We start from the raw sequence: 19,458 nt of genomic DNA, 5'->3' as shown, positions 1-19,458 counted from the left end.
GGGAAACATGGCAAGCAGCCCCTCCTTGGGATGGAAGAGCAGCCTTGCCAAGTTCCTCTTTTTTTTTTTTTTTTTTTTTAAATGTGTGTTTTTCAGAATTTCTCTGATGGAAACAACAGTATTATAGAGCTACGCTGTTCCAGACAGCTCTAATTCAGAACCGGGCAATATTTCTCTTCTGTGTAAGAAAAGCTTAATGAACAATGAATTCACATATTATGAATTTAGTTGTAAATGCACTAATATGTACGAAACACACACCACATGTGCTTTAACATGTTGCTGCTGTAGCTGGTGTATGCCCAGGGACATGCCATGTGCTGGGGCACTGAAGCTGTGACCCAGTGCCCAGAAATCCCTGAGGCAGCTGCACAGTGATAACAGACCTCAGTGAGCTAGTGGAAAAAAATGTTGTTGATAAGATGCAGCTAATTTGTGGATTAATGGAAAACAGCCTGGGACACTTAATTTGCGGTAACCTCGCAAGGTGAACATGATAAAATCATTCCAGGAGTGTTAGATGTTGTCTAAATTGACTTTCCAGGTTCAGGCTAGGTTTGAGGGTTTAAATGGCTGAGGGCTCGCACACTAAATGAGTTTGTAGGATTTTAGGGTTTCTCTCTACTCCTAGCTTGGAACCAGGAAATTACTTAGGGGTTTTGATTCTGAGTCCTTCTTGTCCCTGCGTACCACAGGCTGAGTACCTGCTGCTAAAACACCCGTCAGGAAGCAGGCTACCACATATCAGTGGTCTGTGGCTCCCTCGCTTCTCCTTTGTGGTTCTTCAAGTCCTCCTTTGGGCCAGGCTTTGCAAAGAATGAGGGCTGCAGGCCCCGTCCTACAGGCCCTTTCTACAGCCTATAGCTGCGGTTGTGCACTGTGGTCCAGATGGACCAACCCAGTGGACAGAGCAAAAGCAAAAGGAGATTTAAAACGCTTGGGGCTTGTGAGAACCCAGAATGTGGAGGGGCTTGGGGACTGCGTGCCCTGAATAAGGGTGTCTCAAAAATCAGCCTACTGACTAGTTATGTATGTTGTTCTTAATAGCTGTACTTGGAATGTGAAACTCTGTATTTATATATTTATTATTTGAAAGGATAAGAGATTTCGAATATTTGGCCTATCTAACAAGAAATTATTATTATTATTTTTTATGTCCTTATTTAGGACCAACTTTTATTAATGTAGAGACTGGCACAAGCTTCTAGTGCAAACAATCACATCGTCACTGTGAAATGCATCATTTGTCATTAAGGAGCATTAGTAATGTAATCATTAGGGAGCTACCTTAAAAAAAAAAAAAGCAAACCAGGTGGAAGTGAATTACTTAAAACCAGAACACCTGCTCATGACTTAAGTCTTAATTGTGATCAATTGTTTCCACCTGTAGGTGTTAATGGCTTCACTCACAAACTTTTTCCCCCCCCCACTCTGTCTGCTCTTCACAGAGGAAGTTTAATCATTTTTCTGGATTTCCTTTTGCCTTCTCTTTCTAAAAAATGCCTTGTGCTCTTTCAGAATCACAGAATCACAGAATTTCTAGGTTGGAAGAGACCTCAAGATCATCGAGTCCAACCTCTGACCTAACACTAACAGTCCCCACTAAACCATATCCCTAAGCTCTACATCTAAACGTCTTTTGAAGACTTCCAGGGATGGTGACTCCACCACCTCCCTGGGCAGCCCGTTCCAGTACCTAACAACCCTTTCAGTAAAGAAATTCTTCCTAACATCTAACCTAAAACTCCCCTGGCGTAACTTTAGCCCATTCCCCCTCGTCCTGTCACCAGGCACATGGGAGAACAGGCCAACCCCCACCTCGCTACAGCCTCCTTTAATATACTTATACAGAGCAATAAGGTCACCCCTGAGCCTCCTCTTCTCTAGGCTGAACAAGCCCAGCTCCTTCAGCCGCTCCTCATAGGACTTGCTCTCCAGGCCCCTCACCAGCTTCGTCGCCCTTCTTTGGACCCGCTCAAGCACCTCGATGTCCTTCTTGTAGCGAGGGGCCCAAAACTGAACACAGTACTTGAGGTGCGGCCTCACCAGAGCCGAGTACAGGGGGACAATCACCTCCCTAGCCCTGCTGGCCACACTGTTTCTGATACAAGCCAGGATGCCGTTGGCCTTCTTGGCCACCTGAGCACACTGCTGGCTCATATTCAGCCGACTGTCCACCATCACTCCCAGGTCCTTCTCTGCCTGGCAGCTCTCCAACCATTCCTCACCCAGCCTGTAGTTCTGCTTGGGGTTATTGCGTCCCAGGTGGAGGACCCGGCACTTGGCCTTGTTGAACTTCATACAGTTGACCTCAGCCCATCGGTGCAGCCTATCCAGATCCTCCTGCAGAGCCTTCCTACCCTCGAGCAGATCGACACACGCACCTAGCTTGGTGTCATCTGCAAACTTACTGAGGGTGCACTCAATGCCGTCATCCAGATCATTGATGAATATGTTAAAGAGGACCGGCCCCAGCACCGAGCCCTGGGGGACGCCACTAGGTGAACCACTTTGGTGGTTCCAAGAAACTTCTGCAATGGTGAGTGGCGTCTGAGGAAGTTGGTGTTGGTGGTGGAGGAGCTGGTTCCAGGGCACGTCATACCCTGTGGCTGGAGGAGAGGATGTGTTGGGCAAGCATGAAGCTTCAGGAGAAAAGGTAAGTGCAAGAGGCTGAAACTCTCAGCACAGGGCTATGTATGTCAGGCGGCTGGCTTGTTGCTTGGGTAGGGATGGATGCGAGCCTCTCCCTGCTTAGCAAGTGGATGCAGTGCCAGGCATTTTGTGAATGGTGGTGACGGTGTTTGTGGGAGGTGGTGGTAAAGTCCTGTGGTTTCTCCAATGCGTGGTCCTGGGTGTTACATCAGACAATGCTGCTCCTCTGGTTCATTGCTATTTATTATCACCACAGTAGTGGCTGGGGAGGCAAATGTCAGCATAAAGGGGATGGAGAAAAAGGAGGAGGTCAGGAAGCACAGCCAAGAGCAAAGGTCCTGTCCTCACAGGAGGATGTGTAGGAAGCATTGTGTGATAATGTGACACCCATCAGAAAAGAGAGAAATGGAAATGTTGAGTGTGGTAATAACTGCATCTCCGAAGCCTGTTGCAGCATCCTGGAATGGGTTTTGCAGAGGGTTTGGCAGCAAAAGGGAGTCAAGGTGGTCCATTGCTAGAAAGGATGTGACAGAAGGCTTTTTTTTTTTTTTTGAAGTCAATTCTTTATTTCCGTGTAATATGTTGCACTGTGCATGAGGTATTTGTGTTCTGCGCTACTCTGCTTGTTTGGATGATGCTTTGGGAAGAAACCTGTTTGAGAGGGAAGACAGAAAGCAATCACTGGGCTTCCAGTGTCCTCTCATGCTCCAGTGGTTTGGGTCCCCATTGCAGGGGTTTTAATACTGCAAATGCATTCTAAACAATAATTTCCCTTATGCAGCAATAACATAAGAATAATTAACCAAACCATCCATCTCTGCTTTCTGTTTAAGAATGATTGATTAGTATGCTTGACAGTTATTAATGTGGCAAACAAATATTTCAGAGAAAGAGGAATAAAAGTCCTAAAAGTGTAAAAATACAAACTAACATCAGCTTCCTCCTGCCTTTCAAGAAGCAGAAACTGTGATCCCTTCTGCCACAGCTGGTGTTTATCTAGAGATAATTTGAGTTTGGCCAGGTATGTGGCTGGAGATATTAGACACAATCAGGCAGCTTCCCCATGAGTTTGTGTACGTGCTTTTTTTTTTTTTTTTTTTGTAATACTTATGAATTTGTTTCCCTTATCTAGTTAATTCTGCAGCTCCTCGTGTATGCAGCAATTTGAGTCAACACGGAGTAAATGTATGTTTTCCATCAGGCTGTCAGGGTGCAATCATTCCCAACCTGCAGGAGCAATCAGTTCGGCAGAACCTCTCGGAATTAGTGGCAGGAGGAAAGCTCGGCAGTGCCCACCTGGGTCCCAGTGTGAGGATGTGCCATGCAGGGTGCTGGGCTCTGGGGGTCAGCACAGCCAAATGAATGAGCGTGGGCCTGGTGAGAGAGACATTAACAGTGCTGAATCTTCCTGAAAATTGTGTTCCTCGGTGTTTGGAAACATATGGTTATGATTTTCTTCTTGTGCAGTGCGGCTGAACTATATTTTGCATATAGATTGGGATCAAATGTACTGTGGTAGAAATCTTTCCTAGTTTTCCAGCTTCTGTGTATCTGAGCCCCTCATTTGATGACACGATAAAAAACACCTTGCAGACAAGAAGCAAGAATTTTTAAGCCACATATCTTGTTACTTGTTTTTGTGGTGTGAGGTGTGGGGCAGGGAGCTGAGGTACAGCTGGTGGGAGCAGGTGGGGGAGGCTCCAAATTGAGCCTGCAGGTTGTAGGGGCTGCAGCCTCAATTAAGCTGATATAGGCTACCTGTGAACACTTCCAGGGCATGTGTTGTGTTACACCCATTTCACAGTTTGAATCCTTATTTACTGGTATCCCCAAAACTTCAGAGATCACAATACTGGTGCTGTGAGGCCCAAATGTATGTTCTCTGCTGACCCCCATCTGGGGTGACCTCCCTGCACATGTTATACCCATGGCTGTTGTGGACTTGCTAAATGATGGGGTCCAGAGGATGTGTAATGTCTGATGTGCAAAAAATCACATTATTGACTGCTCTGGGGTTGGCCACATCCATAACCATTCCCCTTATGCTACGTGTTCCCTTCCCTCCCAGCAAGGCAGGTGAAAGCTGTTGTGCCATTCATTCAAACAGGGTCCCTTGGCTGACAGAGTATGGGGTTTCGGCTACAAGGTCTTCTTGAGGTCCTCTTTTATTCCAGAGGAAACTGAAGTTTATCCCCTCAGCACCCCACTGAAAGTCAAGTTAGCAATAGGACATGTGGTGCTTGGGAAGGTGACTTCAAAATTTGAACCGAAGGACACTGTGATTTGAAGATCCCATAATAGGAAGTCTGAAATAGATGTTCTCTAGATGCTGGAGTCTGGGATTCGGATCTGATAGAAACCTAATTAAAGTCTCAATGACATTACCTAGATGCTGCTCAGCTTGGTAAATAACACTTAAAAATTTCTGGAGGTCAGAGAATGTTTTTGTTGAATGGGTGCAGATGGCTGCAGGGCAAATAATTACTCTTGGTTGAACTTAGAGCCCCCTATTTGTTGTAGTCTACCTACTTTTTTTAATACTTTTTTTTTTGGTAATATTGAAATACTAACTCAAGAAATAAGGCTCAAGAGGTTATTAGCATTTCACTTTTCTGTCATAACACAGAAGCAGGCATCGTCTGGGAAGGGACTGATTGCCTGTGCTGTTGCTGCCTTGTTGCTGAACCAGAAAACCTTCTATTAGTTTATGGAGATGAGATTTAGACTTACACAAAAACTTGACACCATGCCATGTTTTTAATTAGTTTTCTTGAAAAGATACATGAGGTGACACATGCACACACCGTCATTTCTTAGCGTGGCTGCTAAGGAGAAAGTCTTTGGTTCTGAAATTTGTATCTTTCTTGCAGGTAACTCATTTTATAATTGTAATTTAAATAGGTCAGGACCACGTTCCTCTAGTTTTACTCTTCCAGAGAAACCACCTTGCTTCTTCGCTTGGCCTGTTGCTTTTAATGAGAGAGTATCTAGATTTGATCCCAAGTAAATATAAAAGCAACAAGTGAAATCAGAACCTGATGCTTGATAAATTTCACCATTACATAATTTTAGAAGAAACTGAGCCCTTTCGTTATTTCTTTCCTTATCAATTTTAGTTTTAAGACCATTGATTCCTCAGATCTCCAGGTTTGAGTGGGATTATTAGTGGAGCCTGGTCTTGTGGCCTCTTCAAGGCCAACTAACATTTTGAAGATCTCTTCTCTGGAAAGTAAGCAACGTTACATAGGCAAGTCAGTGTGTGTGTGTGACATGATTTGTTGTCTGATCACCCTAAAACATCCCCCAAACTGCTCAGTGCCTTTCAGTTTCACATTTTGACAGATTAACAGCTGGCAATATGTCCCATAGCCTTTGGTAAATCCAGCTTTAATTAACTGACATTTTAGTGGTCCCTGGCTTCAATATAACTTAATTTAATTTGTTGGGCATGATTCTGTACGCATGAAGCCTGTAGCCAAACTTGCGTTCACATCCCTGCTGTAGCAGTGCCAGTCCACCATCAGCTACTTGCAAGTGTTATTAAGAGCTGGTCCAGAGCCCAGATAAAGGCAGTGCAGAGATAGCAGGAGGCTTCACAAGCTCTGTGACTATGTATTCGTAAATAAGTGATTTATTTTGTTTTAGGGGAGGCATGGAGGAGTGAACTCTGCTGGAGGAGTCCTCCCTGGTATAGGGTGGTGTGTGCTGTGTAGCTGGGGACTCACACATGTTCCTGCAGCTCCCTCCTCCCCAGCTTAGTTTAATATTGTCCCCAGCCAGCAGTGAGAAACCTCCAGAAGACACCAAGAAATACTCATTTGCAACCTTGCTGGTGTTTTTGGTTGGCTTTCTAAAGGGATAGAGAGGAACTGAGCTGCTGAGCTCTTGTTGTGTTTAGGGAATCCATCTTCTGCAGTTCCTTAGAGAAATATAATTTGAATAATGTGTCTCCACTGAAACAGGTATTTTAAATGTAAAATAGAAATTGTAAACCTCTCTTTGATTAAATGTATTTTGGGTTCCTTTTCCCATCCTGTGTCTGGGCTCCAACCCTGGAAGATAAGCCAGAAAAATGTCTCACTGCTCTTCTAATGTGGGTCATATTTGTGCTGTTGAATGAAGCTGTCTGTAGCCTAAGAGTACACAAAAGATGTGCAGAATGTAAGCTGTACAAATGTTAGCACTTGAGCCCGAAGGCCCCTATTAAATTGGCCCACATATTTGCATGTGTATTTACTTAATTCCTTCCTTTTTACCTATTAAATTCAGTGTGCCAGGGGAATGTTTCTGTGGTTTATTTGCAGGTCAGCTGCACCACTTCTCGCCTACAACTAGTGTTGTTGTATCAATCTCTACAAAAATAATGTTGGTTCAGTATGAAGCTAAAATACTGTGTTTATAACCTAAAGTTTATGCCTCACATGCACTGGTCACTGTGCCTCTAGCTGGAACACAGCCAGCTATTTCTCTGTGTTGTGTATTTGTTCTCCTCAGTGGCCCAGGAGTACAGACATGTCCTGTAGTGATGTGAACTGGTTTGGTAATGTTATGTTCATCTAGGACCTCTTTGTTCTGGTGGTGCTGTACAAAAGCCTTTATAAGCTGATACAGGAGTAGCTTTAGAGTACTCATTTTCACATATCTGTCTGTTGCAATTCCTGAAGGGCACATTTTGTGCCTGTAAGGGTTTCATTTCCCTATGGGAGGGCAGGGGAATCTTGTCAAAACATCACTCTTCAAGCAGGTACTAAAACACGTGTTTTAAAGATAAATGTCATGACACCCCTATTTTACTCTTCTGTAGCTATAATGAACAGTAATTTGATAAGCGTACCCTGGGTGGCTTGGAGAGGCTATACCAGGCTTGGTTTGATGGCTTTGCTGCCTCTGTATTCATCATCTTTGTCGCTTAGAGACTGTTTCTCCTGAGCTCGTAACCTCGGTGGCTGCTTTCCATCCCTCACCGAGCTGCTGTGATTGAGCCTCCTCCCTGCTGTGATCTCAGCCTCCTTCCAGCCGTGTTTATTTAAAACAGCCTTAATGGTGCTGAAATCAGGGAAAGGTTGGGGTTGGCAGGGACTTAAAGCCCACCTGGCTCCAATCCCCTGTCATGGATAGGGACATCTCCCACCAGCCCAGGTTGCTCAAACCCCATCCAGCCTGGCCTCGGGCACTTCCAGCGATGGGGCACCCACAGCTGCTCTGGGCAGCCTGCTCAGCACCTTGCCACCTTCATAGTAAAGAATTCCTTCCTTATATCTAATCTACATCTCCCTTCTTTTAGTTTAAAACCATTCCCCTTGTCCTATCTCTATCTGTCCATGTAAAAAGTTTCTCTCCATTTTTTCCTATAAGCCTGCTCTAAGAACTGAAATGCCACAGTGAGGTCTCCCCAGAGCTTTCTCTTCTCCAGGCTGAACATTCCCAGCTCTCTCAGCCTTTCTTTCTAGAAGAGGTGCCCAGCCTCTAATCATCCTTGTGGCCTCCTCTGGGCCCACTCTAACAAGTCCAGGAATACGAAGGAACTGTACACGACCTGGTGGTGTAAGGTGCTGCCAGGAACAGCTACAGAATAAAAATAAAAAGCCAATCTGCCTGCAAAGCCATGGATGACAGGAGGATGAGCAAATCCTGCTGCTGACAGGTAGTGATACAGCTGACAAAATGCTCATCCCTGCAAGCAGGCACGGATCCTGGCCTCTCCAGCTGTGCTCCTCTCATGTGGGGCAGGAGGAGGCAGCTCCCAGCCTCACCCACAGCCCCTCAGAGCCCACCCCAAGGCCATTTACCATGCTCAGGATACACTGCAGCTATGTTTTGGTACAATTTGAATAATTAAGTAATAGTTAAGTTAAATATATATATACACACATACAATCACCTCAATGCATCAAGGATTTAAAGGAAAAAATAACTCCTTGATCCTCCTGGTGCAATATTGCTTCTACAAACTCTTCAGCAGGGACTGGGAAACCTTGCTGATATTCTGAATATTGCTAAATGTTGCCTTTAACCATGCAGTGTTTTAGCACGCAGAGGATGAAATTAATGAATCTGATGATAATGAAGGTATAACTGAATGAGATGAGTGTTATGCCTAGAAGCTAATCATCAAGCAATTCAAGTGAGGCTGCAATTATAAGATTAAGATTTGTGTGATAACATTGTTTACCTTTATATAAACCAAAATCCAATACTTAATAAAGCAGCAGCAAATTAAGTTAGGGGAGAAGAAAATATAAGTGGTGTGGGGGGGGCAATCTCTTACCTGTCACCAGACAGGTAGATTGGTTGCTGTACCTTTTGCTCAGAAAAAGCCTGGCCTTTCTGGAGGCTGAAACAACAAAACCTTCTGGGGGCCCTGGGAGAGGCAGGGGCTCACCAAGGCAGGTAGAGACAAAACCTTTGCTGTCTGTGCTGCAGGTGGTTGTGGTGGAGTCCCAGTCATTGTCCATGTGTGGGTTTTAGGAAACCAGGAAGGTTTTTCTGGTGACTCTTCACCAAGGCACCAAGTGAAGCCCTGCGAGTATCTGCCTGTCCCCCCTATTCTCAGCCTGTATCTGGGAGCTTTGTTAAGAAGCACAACTTGGAAATGAAAGACTTCTACCTGCACACAACCAATGGCTGATGGAGCGATATGTGCAATAGAAAAAGGCCTGAGAAAGGGAGCTGGATCTGTGCATGCAACTCCTTGTTGGTTAGCCCACTTTTTGCAGCCATCCAAAGGAGGCCAAGTGTGGTCGCCCCAGCAAGGGGGACAGGCAGGGTGTGTGTGTGTGTATGGGGGAGACCCACTCATTTGGCTTAGGGAGAGCGAGGTACTTGTGTGTTTTGGGACAGGAGGGAGAACTGGACTCATTTCAAGTAGGTAAGGTCACTGCTCTGAGAAGAAGGCTGGAGAAAATGCGAGTGGAGCATCTAGGGGCACGTGAAACCTGCCCAGGAAGCATCCCAGAGCAGTGTATGAAATGTGCTGGTTTTCCCTGGAAAAAGCCAAAAGTAGGGCAAGAATCATTCAGTGGAAACCCAGTCCTTAGAGGCTGTGAGGGAGAAGGAGGTCTGCCCCAGGGGCACTGCGCTGGGGTTTTTTAGGGATTATTTTGGCTACCAGCAGCCAGCGTTAGAGCCTTTTCCACCACACGATGGCATCAGTTAGGCACTGAAGGAAGGCGAGGCTGCAGAAGGACCTCGGGAGACGAGAGTGGGTTTAAAATAAAAACAACATTCCAAAATTAATAGCAGACTAGTATGAAACGGGTATTTGTCACACAAGTGTCTTCCTCAAAATTGTATTATCGAGGAGCTTATTTCTGATGCATAAAATGAAATTGCCACTCATCAGATGAGCCAGCACGGCTGCTGACGGTGGGACTAGTGGCGTGAACAAAATTTTGCTTGCGAATGCTTTTCTGTTTGTGCATATGAGATCTAAGTGGGTTTCGGTTCTCTGCTAGGTCTCGTAAAGGCCATCGGTTGTTTGCTGTAAGCTCACAACAAATATTTACCCTTGTCTGATGCTCTCCTAACGTGCTGCCTAAGGTCTCTATTGCAGTTTGTTTTATGCGAGTCCTCATTTAGATGCTCTGTGCTTCGCGGACAAACACACATACATAATTTCTTCTCAGTCCTTTTTCAGGGCTTCTTTTTATCTCTTTGTGTCCTCAAAAATTGTTTAAAGTAAAAACGTAGCTAGATATTTGTGGTGCCCCATACTTCTCTGTCTATAATCACCAGCTGGCCTGAGATTTATGTTAATTTAGATCCTTTTGTAGTTATTACAAGAAGTAATTGCAGAATACTTTAGCACTTCTTGGTCTTTCCAGAGATTGTCAGAGTTGTAAATAGTCTTTTATATATGTATATATATATGAATTCCTTTTTTGTACCCTACATTTGTGCTATTCTCCAGGAAGATTAAGAGTATCCCAGTGTGGCCACACTCCTATAAAAACATTTAAAAAAACAAAAACAAAACAAAAAAAACAATCCAACTCCTTGGTTCCTGCTATGATTTATCTCTGCTTTTTCTATTTTTGTTGATTTAGTTTTAAAAGCACAGGTTATCAAAATGTCATGCTAGTGGACATAGCTCCTGGTGTCACAAGATTATGGCAAGTCATTTGGAGATATACGAAGTGTTAACCATAGGTTCTCTTTTGCCTTGCTTTACAACTTATAGCTGCCAACAGATTATTTCTTTCAACTGCTGCGTGTTGTTTCAGCTTTTGTAGGTCTTGCCGAATTCATGTCTTGTTTTCTCATTGTTTTAGAAGAAATAGTAGGCTTTAAGGTCTTTACTGCGTGTATAAGGCAGAACAGGGGCATAAGATAGTGAATTGCCTTAATAACCCTTCTAATCATCTAACCAGCAAACTTGTATGGCCCACATAATGTAAAGCAATGCTGAGCCTCCATTCAGCTGTACCATAATGTGCACACTCTTTTGTTCCTCTTGCAGCTATCAATTTATTTCTGAAGCATGAAGTGCTTTTGTAAGTGGTATTATAACAATGACCGATGTGCTTGATCTTGCATGTACTTCACACATGGAAACCCCACTGAAGTCAATCGGTATTTGAGCTAGAGGGCTTCCAAGCCTGGCCTGCAATTTTTGTCTGGGACAATATTCAGTCCCTCAAGAAAAGGAGGGGGAGAAAAAAAAGAAACCCAAAAGACATTGCTTGACTTGATGTATTTTTTCAGCATGGCTGATACAGGAAAGTTAAACAAGATGAGACTGACACAGAGACAAAGAAAGGCTTTTTCAAAACACAGCCACTCTCTGCAATGGCTCTACCCTGGCTCCTCAATTAACTTTATCTGGATGGTCTCTGACAACACTTTCAGATTAGCACTTCAAAATAACCAGGAGGTCACCCCTTCCTCATAGCAGCCCCGATGGCCCATGAACGGACGAGGGTATTCAATTTAAATCACTTATTTCTGCTCACCCTCAGCTACTCCCCAGTGCTCCTGGCTCCTCTCCTTGAAGAGGCAGTGCTGGACTGTGCTGTGGTATGGAAAGTCAGGGCTCTGCCTCAGATGTAGCTCTCCCAGCACAATGTAGTTAGGGTGGTGTTGGCTATTCTGCTTTTTTATTATTTTTTTTCCCTGCAGAATTTGAGGGGTGATTGCAGCTGTGGGTGGCTTTTGTTAGTCTGCAGGAGTAAATTCCCCATGGTCTCTTCTGGGTTTGGTATCCTGGGCAATAGCACTTACGTGAGAGAAGAAAACATTCATTTCTGGTGTCTGTTTCCCTCCTTTCTGCCAACAGAAGTGTTTCTCTTATTTTTATTTATTTTTTAAGTGCCCGAGGAGGTAGTTTTTGTCTTTTGATTTCAGAAATGTTTGACAACTCCCGTTACCAGCTTTTTGTTTGAAATGTGCTGGAAATAGTCCTATTATTTTGCCTTCAATTCTACCTTCCTTTTATAGTCCTTTTTAACTTCTTAATAGTGTAGATGTAACATATCATTATATAATTTTCCCTACATTTGAACACATCCATGTAATGGCTTTTTACCCTTCTTGGTTTAAGGCTCCTTCCTTATCCATCCATCATCAATTTATTTTAAGCATTTCCTAGAAAAGGCAATAAGGAAATAAGAAAAAAATAGGGAATAAAAAGGCAAACGATATAATTGCAAACTCGGTTCTTTTGGCATCAAAGCTTTGGCGTCTTTGACAGAAAACCCGCAGGACTCCAGAGCCTGGCATATGACAGAACGCCTCCAGCGGCTTCGCGCATTTGCATTCACGGCGCTACAATAACTGTTTCAGATGGAGTTTGGGGCGAGTTTTTGCTTTATTTTTGCAGAAGTACTGCTCTGAATTTTGGACAGCAATTGCACAGACTTGTGTCTTGTGGCAAAACAACTTGCTTTGGTGTTAGTGTAGTTTTTTTAACCAGTGGCTCCAGCAGAGAGGGCAAGCGCTCCTATTCCTGACCCTGTGTGAGGCTGTGCCTGGCCCTTCTGGGTGAGCAGCTGGTGGGGAATGGCCTTCAAAATGCACCACTTGTCTGACAGCATGGAAAGTAAACTGTCACCTGCCAATCCCTATACCATGGAATATACCTCTTGGAATTTACTTCATCAAATTTCAGTCTTAGGACTGAGTATGGCAGGAAGCAAAAGGTAAATTGGCTTTTTTTTTTAAAAACTTCAACTCTACTTGCACAGCTCTACCCTCATACATAATGTATTCCTAAAAATGTATGCAGGTTTGAGCTGGCTGAACATGGTCCCCTGGGTTAGAATCAGTGCTACTTACAAGCTCGTGATGTGCCGGGTTGGTCCCCCCGTGCAGAAGGTCCGTGATTGGATCTCCCCCAGCCTTGCAGAGGTGAGCTGGTGCTTTCAGAGCAGTGGGAGGAATTCCTAGAAGTGCTTCTGGGCTTCAGAGAAAGAAGCAGAGTGTGCCATAAAGCTTGGACAGTATGTTTACAGCACTGTCATGTACAAAAAAATAAAAAGAGGAGGCTGGATGCTGAGGGAGAGAGTGCAGAGCCCAAACTGAGCAGAAGTTCAGGTTTGAAACCAGAACTGCTTGGAGCTTGCCTAGAAAGGGAAATTAGTCCCCAGCACAGTAGTGATTTGGCTGCAGTTCTTAGGATCCAAACCCAAATGTTACTTGATGTTCAGGTGTGTTTGGGTGGGATTTTCTGGCCTGGCACATTTCTACAAAGAATGCTGCCTGCAGGACAACCTTGTACGCAGTGACCATCACCTGCAGTCATTATAGGATGTGCAGTTCTGAGCTCTTAATTAACAATCAAAGAGATGTGGTCCTTCTTTAATGCCTCCCAGCCTGAGGCTCCATGTTATGTTGTTCTGTACCATGCTGCTGCTCCTGGAACAGCAACCAGCCAGAGCTGAGAGCAGCAGAGAGGTCACCATGAAGCTTGCCCAGAGCGGAGCTAATTGTAGACTGCAGGAGGTCTGTAGTACATGTTTTTTCTTCTAAAAATTATTTTTTATTTATTTTTTTCCTCCATGATAGACATTTTTCCCAGGCTTTTTGACTGTGAAACTCTACCTGGTGCAGAGGAGGAGAACTAGCAGCAACCTCTCTGCTTGCCCCTTGCCAGTGTGTAAGAGTGCTGGGGGTGGCTCAGCTTGGGCAGCGTTGCTGTTTTGTTTCCTCTGCTGGTGGATGGCAAGGAAAGCATCTTTGTCTAATGAGGACTTTCCTTACTAAACAGCGAGAGGCTTGGTCAAGCTCTAATTCTTGGAACTCCCTTTAAATGAGAGATAGGCATATGCTGGTGATTGTTTTATGCCAGATTTATTTTATAATGTGATTGTTGGCAGTAACTGCTGGGAATTTTCCCCATAAATTTAACTGAGACTCATCAAATTAAATTCAGCTAGAGGCTGAGGCACTCCACTCCGTACCTTTCCTTTCCTCTGCTTCTGCTGCCAGTCCCAAATACAACCGGAGCTTCCCTTGGCCAGCAGCCCTGCTCCAGGCTCAGCAAAGTTTTCTCTTTTTGCGAGAACAAAAGCTGGAGCGAGCCTGGAGCAGTCCCTTCAGACTGGCAGCGTGCACAGAGCAGGCAACAGATGCTGGTGTTTTTTGTAAACCCAAAACCTAATTATGCTCAGAGCAGTCCCACAGGTCTGAGAGGAAGAAAAAAAAAAAAAAAAGAAATAACAACAATTTGTGGATTCCAGTTATCATGGCTGGGTTTTAAAGCAGTAGAACGTTTTTTTTGGTGATGCTCCCTCTCTGTGGCCTGAGGAAAGCAGGCAGGTTGGGTGCAGTGATGGGCAGTGGGAGCTGAGCTCACCCCGGGGGGCACAGAGCCAGGGATGGGGCTGAGAGGTCAGGGGGGAACCAGGCAGCCTGGGTGAGGGCAGGTGAGGCTGCTGCTGGGGTGCTTTTAGGGAACTCTGTCAGATTACAGTGTCAAATTCCAGCGTGAATCTGCACAGCTTATTATTTTTGTTGTTTCTGAGTGGGTAGGTCTTGTTTTTGTCTGTCTTGCACAGGCTTCGTTCTTGTCAAAGCATCTGCCCTGCAGGCCTGGGCAGCTGGGGAGCCTTGACCCTTTTCAGAGCCAGGCTCCCAGACAGCACGAAAGAGCCCAGAATATGAAAACTGCCTCTCAAGAAAAACATAAATTATGAAGTGAAAAAACATTGCTTTCTGCCAGGATATGGTTTGTGTACCCCCAAAGCAGGAGGAAAAACTCCATGGAGGAAAAGCGAGGCACTTCCCAGAGCCCTGAGGGGCCTGGTGGAGCTCCCAGTTCAACTGGATGAACAGCCCAGGGCAGGTTTTGCACAACAGCTTTTGTCTCTCTGCGAATCTCCTTTCAGACACAGAAGGCTGGTGATAGCTTCCATGTGTGAATCAAAACCTAAAAGGTTTTTATGCTGCGTGCTCCGCTTATGCGTGATGGAGGGGCAATGTTACAGCCTGAAGAAGAGATTGCTCTGAATTGTGCTTGCACAACACCCTAGCAATAATTGGGAAGTAAACCAGTCCCTGCAAGCCACTGGGGTCCTCTTGCAGAAACATCTTCTCTGGAGGGCTCAGAAAGGTGGGAGAGGAGGCAGGGACCAGGGCAGCAGAGAGAGGATGGCAGCTTGCAGAGGGGTGAGCTCTGCCTGGAGTCCATCAAAGCACTGTGCTGATTGAGAATCTGCTCGTTAGGCACTTATTTGTCCTGGGAGGTGTGCTAGGTTCAGCCCTGGCACAGCTCAAGGAAAGCAAATGCTGAGACAACAGTTGGACAAAGCTGGATCAGTCTTTTTAGTACCCTGGCATGATTTGTTGCAGCTGAGTCCTTCCAGCAAATCCTTAAGATTTTCAGCAGCTATAAGCTTTTTATAGCAAATCAGATTTTTGCACCCATCTGGTTGACTGGTTATAAACATACATCTCTCAAGTTGGCTTGTTAGGTTTTGTCAGTATTAAAAAGGAAACCCACAATGTGCAGCGGTGTATTCATCTGTAGCTGCTTTTGATGACTTATGCCTCTTGCAAATGAACACAAATAACCAAGAAAAGTGGTTTGCTTATGAAATCCTGAAGAAAAAAGCCTAAAACCCAGCGAAGCAACAGGTTGGCTTGTTGAAAACACCCAGGCAAGCTGACCATGGTAGCTACTGAGAGTTGAGCACGACTGTTGGATGTTGTTGGCATTTTTGCTGGATTAAATGATCACATCTACAAAGGGTCTGAAGTGTTTTTACTGTTAAGATTCTAGCAGCAAAGCTGAAAAAGGGTCACAGCAGCTTTAGACCTCACTGCTGCTTCAAGATGTAGCCCAGGACAAACTTACAGCTAAGTCCTGCTGCGTTCCTTAAAACCAAATATTTCTTCGGTTTAAGGTGTGGAAAGGATACATCTGCATTTCTGCAGTGTAGTGGACATGAGGAAGGAACTGGGTTGGGTTTGTGGCCTGGTTACCCTGCCTGATGAAGTGCCAGCGATGGTTGGTAGTGACCTCTCCTCCAGCATGTGCACGGCTTCAGAGTATTTGATTTAGGGAATCTCTGATGCTTCAATTTATTTTAAGACCCCAGTGGGCAGTGGAATCAATGGGGTGAGTGCTTCACGTGGAAACCTCTGCCCACTGCAGGAGGGGACCTGGGGGACTTCACGTGTTGGGGCCAGGCAGTGTGGGGCTCCCGGCTGGCAGCTGGCTTTGAGGTTCACCCCCTGTGGGATGTGCAGGGCCCCAGAGCTGTCTGCAGTGTGCAAGGTGTGATCTTGGCAAGGGGAGTGCTCTTCGTGGAGCAGCCGACTCTTTCCGCAGCGCCTTTCAGGCAGATCTGCAGTTCTGAGCTTTTTATAGCAAGTCAAATTTCTTCACCCATCTGCTTGTCTGCTTATGAAAATGCATCCCTCTGGTGCACTTGTTACATTTCATTACTGTTAAGTAAAATAAAAAGTCAACACACCTTGCCTACCAGTTTATTCATCTGCATCTGCTTTTGATGGAGTGCATCTCCTATAAGGAGGCGCACAGATGCTCTGGATGTGCTCATCGCCCCCTGCCACAGCTTCCAGGTCCCTAATAATGAAATCAACTTTGTTAATGACAAGTGTAAAGGTAACATGCAGCAAACTGAATGGCCGCACTGGGTAGCTTTCCAGGCGGATGTATGTTGGATATGTGATGCAGATGCTGTCTTTCATGAACAATTAAATTTCCCTTGATTACACCCTCCTGAGAAGGACAAGTAGAAAAAGAGGCAGTATTGTTAATGGGGAGCTTTAGCTCTGATTGCTTAAGTGCCTTCACTAAGATAAGATTCAGTAAAAAGTCAGTTAACACATGTGAATGGAAATGTTAGAAGTTTGCTTAGGCCTCAGACATTGCATTTATCAGAGGCTTCTGGTGCCATGGCCATGGTCTGTGCTCCCTCTGCATCTCTGCTGGTCCTGGTCTCACTGGGGAATGACAACACACAGCTCTGGTCCCCAGGGATGGCCTCAATAGCTTGCTCTAATTTTGTCTCATTGTCTGCAAGGTCTTAAAAATTAAGAACGCTGCACATGTTTTATTGCACAGAATATAAACAGTCAGCCCTCAGTGGGAAAGTTAATTAAAATGGCCAATGCATCATATTCCCAATCATCTGAGTACTGCTTGGTGCTCCCTGAGCCCTGACATGTGCCCTCGGGACGTGCTGCCCAAATCCAGCTTGTGCAGACCCAGACGTGCAGGCAGCCAGGCTCGTGAGATGCTCTGAGGTTCATCGTATGCTAAAATACAAGAGCTGTTTGTTGTAAAGACAAAAACGTCCAATTCTAGCCCAATGCTACACTTCAGACTAAGACACAGCTAATGAAATCGTGCCTCAGATTAAATACTAATTTTCTTCCTTTCCTCCTGCCTTTTTCTTCCACCGTGTCTAACTGCAAGTTTCCAGGTCCACCTGCTTGGGGTTAAAAGGGTTCACTCTGTTTTTCTTTCTCTATCTTTCCATCATCTTAACGCTTTTTTGTTGTTGTTGTTTCCTTCCATTTGCTGGCATTTCCTTAGCTGATCGATGGCTAAAGTGGATTGTTAAGAACCAATTTTACAGCTTATACGAAGGCGCTAATATCCACTGACACTTGCTTCAAATCGCACTTTAGGTGGCCGTGTTCTGCCTCCTTTCACTTCCTTGTCATTTTACTTGGGAACAGTGTCAGCCCTGTCCTGAGCTGGCCAGCAGCTGATCAGCTGCCACATTTCAGTAACTGGTAAAGCGATTCCAAAGTATATACACATATATATTACTTTTTTGAGAAACACATTGGGTTCCTTCTCACAAAGCACAAGCAGAGGGAGTACTGTGTGGATGTAAGGTGATGCTCAACATCCCTCATCTTGTAAGGAGAAATCTCAGTGATGCTCCTGGGATGCCAGTTTTATTTAGCTGGGTTTAGAGCAAAGTTATCTGAGGCTGTAGTGCAAACCCTTAGAAATGAACAGTACTATAGCATGTAAACCTACCCCTTCCCCCTAAGGCCACTATTTTTCCTATAAATAAACTTGCCATTATGAAGTAATAATTGGAGCCATGGTGCCTTCATCAGCCGTGGATGCTGCAGCCCAGCTCTGTGGTGCACTCTGGCACCGCCACTCTCGTTCTGCAGGGGGTATCTCAGCCAGCCACGACTGTGCTCTATCTGTTTATTTATAGGATCAAGATTAATGTAGTGTGGATGAGAAACATGTTTATTTATAGGATTGTGACTAATGTAGTGTGTGCATTGTACATCAGTGAGCGTTAATGGCTCTTCCTCTCCTCTCGGCTCGTGCCTTGCCCCTGCAGGAGGAAGCTGGGTGCTGCCCCAGGTGATTTCGGGTCCATCACAAGACCTCGTGCACTGTACCCATTACCGAGGCCAGAAGCCGATGTTTCCATAGTGAGTAATGACTTGGGGTCCTGCGGTGTTCACTGAGATTTAGCAGGGGCGACATTTAAACCTGCAGGATGACACGGATGCGAAGGGATCCATTTTTCATGTAGCACCCATCAGAGCTAAGGTACTTCCAAGTGCCTGGGAAATAACTGAAATCTGGAGTGAGCATTTGGGGACTCTGACAGCAATTATATCAGTCATTATGAAATAAGGTGGAAGCAGCAATAGATCTGAAAGGAGCCCCCTAACCAGTGGTAACCACCACGACCTAACCTGGTCTGTGTTTGCCTGTACCAGGAGCCTTGGTGCTGGGCGTGCAAAGCCCAAAGGCACCTCAGGGCCCAGCATCCAGCCCCGTGCATCTGAATCCTGCCTGCAGGGGCTATATTTGTTGGTGGAAGAACGTAAAATGACTGGAAGCTGGCAGCGCTCATCCTTTATGATGCACTGCGCTTTTCCATCTCCCCTGAGAAGGGTGGCCGGGACCTGCAGCAATTTGGGAATTGTGATTTCAGCGCAGAGGAGCAGAACGTGACTTACCACAGCTCTGCAGAATGCTGCTGTTACTGGTTGAGCTACATAATGCTTGGGGAGCTGCTCGTGCCAAACTGTACAGCATTGTCATTTCACACACATCTTGAAAATGCAGGAAGCATAAATTGTAGAAAATCTGGAGAGCTGAGTGAGAAGTTGTGCTGTGCTTGCTGCCCACCCAGGCAGGGGAGGAAAGAGGGTGACAGGGACTGCTGTTGGAAATGCAGGACGTGGGCATGTGCTAGATTTGATGTACCAACCTGATGTGTTTGTGCATCAAGAGTAGGCTGAGGGAACCCCATCAGATGACGCTTGCTGGAATGGGGGATCCTCACAGCCACGCTGGGGTGGGATGGTTGTTGGACGGAGCCTGGGATGGTGGGTTCATCTTTTCCATAGCCT

At 45.3% G+C, this 19,458-nt stretch overlaps 1 long non-coding RNA gene across 1 annotated transcript; it reads left to right on the top strand.

Annotated features, from left to right (window-relative positions):
• Positions 1-561: 561 nt before the first annotated feature.
• LOC137864413 (uncharacterized) lies at positions 562-16,763 on the top strand. Its single transcript, XR_011101494.1, has 6 exons — positions 562-750; positions 1,168-1,392; positions 2,502-2,656; positions 12,563-12,788; positions 12,875-12,996; positions 14,646-16,763. It is a non-coding gene; the product is annotated as an uncharacterized lncRNA (long non-coding RNA).
• The last annotated feature ends 2,695 nt before the right edge of the window (positions 16,764-19,458 follow it).

Source organism: Anas acuta, chromosome 14, assembly GCF_963932015.1.
Source record: "Anas acuta chromosome 14, bAnaAcu1.1, whole genome shotgun sequence".
Lineage (NCBI taxonomy): Eukaryota > Metazoa > Chordata > Aves > Anseriformes > Anatidae > Anas > Anas acuta.
Note: the sequence above shows the minus strand (reverse complement) of the source record. Positions and strands in the feature narration are given on the sequence as shown.